Source organism: Heterodontus francisci, unplaced genomic scaffold (genome assembly GCF_036365525.1).
Source record: "Heterodontus francisci isolate sHetFra1 unplaced genomic scaffold, sHetFra1.hap1 HAP1_SCAFFOLD_456, whole genome shotgun sequence".
NCBI lineage: Eukaryota > Metazoa > Chordata > Chondrichthyes > Heterodontiformes > Heterodontidae > Heterodontus > Heterodontus francisci.
In genome coordinates this window covers 572,759-574,192 of record NW_027142287.1, presented here as the reverse complement: position 1 = coordinate 574,192, position 1,434 = coordinate 572,759, and the positions used below count along the sequence as shown (strand labels likewise).

The following is a 1,434-nucleotide window of genomic DNA, read 5'->3' as shown; positions in this document are numbered from 1 at the left end:
GCAAACCTCTGGAACCATCTCGGCCACTCCTCGGCTTGGTTCAGTCCAGTGACCTTTTCAAAGGTACAGGCAAAGATTTCTCCATCTTCACTTTGGTTTACTGTGGCCCCCATATAATATTCTGATATCTGTCAACAATTTATAAGAGTCTGACGGTTAAAATAACCTGAGTTTACTCTGCACACCTTGCATTGAATGTTTCATCCACAACTCTCCATGAGTTGCCGTACAGATTATATTACAACACTTCCTGTGATGATGCACATAGTCTATTTATATAATCTGCCCAGTTACAACCCAATGTCCACTCTTATATGATTGTACAGATGTGAGAAAAGCTGAGGATGGGAATGGAACGTCTGAATGAAGATTTCATGATGCTGATGATGTAAATGAGGCTGATCTGTTACCCATTCCACAATCCCTCTTTATTTCTGTGCATGTTTCTCGATGTTGTTTCAACCAAATTGAAAAAGAATCACAAATCCTCCTCTGGAGCCTCAGATATTCATTAACAAAAGGCATGATGGCCAAGTGGTAAGACGTCAGTCTCGTAAACTGAAGACCGCTGGTTCAATCCCTGTTCATGCCTTATGATTAGTTTCTCACTTTAAATGTGATGTTTTCCTGAAGGATGCCCATTGTGTTTGCTTTCCCCTGATTGTTTTGACCATCTGGAAATCCGTGTCATGTCGCACTTCATCCTGGACACTGAGAAGAACATGAGGAGTAGCCACATGGTCCCTCGAACCTTCTCTGCCAGTTCACAATGCTTCCAATTTTTGTATCATCCATAAACTTTGAAATTCTGCCCTGTGCACCAAGGTATTAATATACATCAGGAAAGGCAAGCGTCCCAACACTGACTCCTGGGGAACTCCACTACAAACCTTCCTCTAGCCCGAAGAACATCCATTGCTCACTGCTCTTTGTTTCCTGTCACTCAGCCAATTCCATATCCATGTTACGACTGTCCATTTTATTCCATGAGTTATAACTTTGCTCACAAGTCTGTTGTGTTGCATTGTATCAAACTCCTTTTGAAAGTCAATAAAAGCAAAATACTGCAGATGCTATAAATCTGAAATATAAATAGAAAGTGCTGGAAATACTCAGCAGATCTGGCAGCATCTGTGGAGAGAGAAACAGAGTTAATGATTCAGGTCAGTGAACTTTCAGATGCTGCCAGACCTTTTGAAAGTCCATGTACACCACATCAACAGCATTGCCCTCATCATCCCTCTCTGTTACCTCATCAAAAAACTCCAGCAGGACAGTTCAACATGATTTTCCCTTAAGAAATCCATGCTGGCTTTCTTGAATTAACCCACATTTGTCCATGGGACTATTAATTTTGTCCCGAATTATTCTTTCGAGAAGTTTTCCCACCTCCGAAATTGAACTGACTGGGGAGTGAGACGAGGTGAGTTGCTC

At 41.6% G+C, this 1,434-nt stretch overlaps 1 non-coding gene across 1 annotated transcript; it reads left to right on the top strand.

Moving 5' to 3' along the window:
• Window positions 1-520: 520 nt before the first annotated feature.
• Window positions 521-592, top strand: trnat-cgu (transfer RNA threonine (anticodon CGU)). The gene has a single exon. It is a non-coding gene; the product is annotated as a tRNA-Thr (tRNA).
• Window positions 593-1,434: the final 842 nt, after the last annotated feature.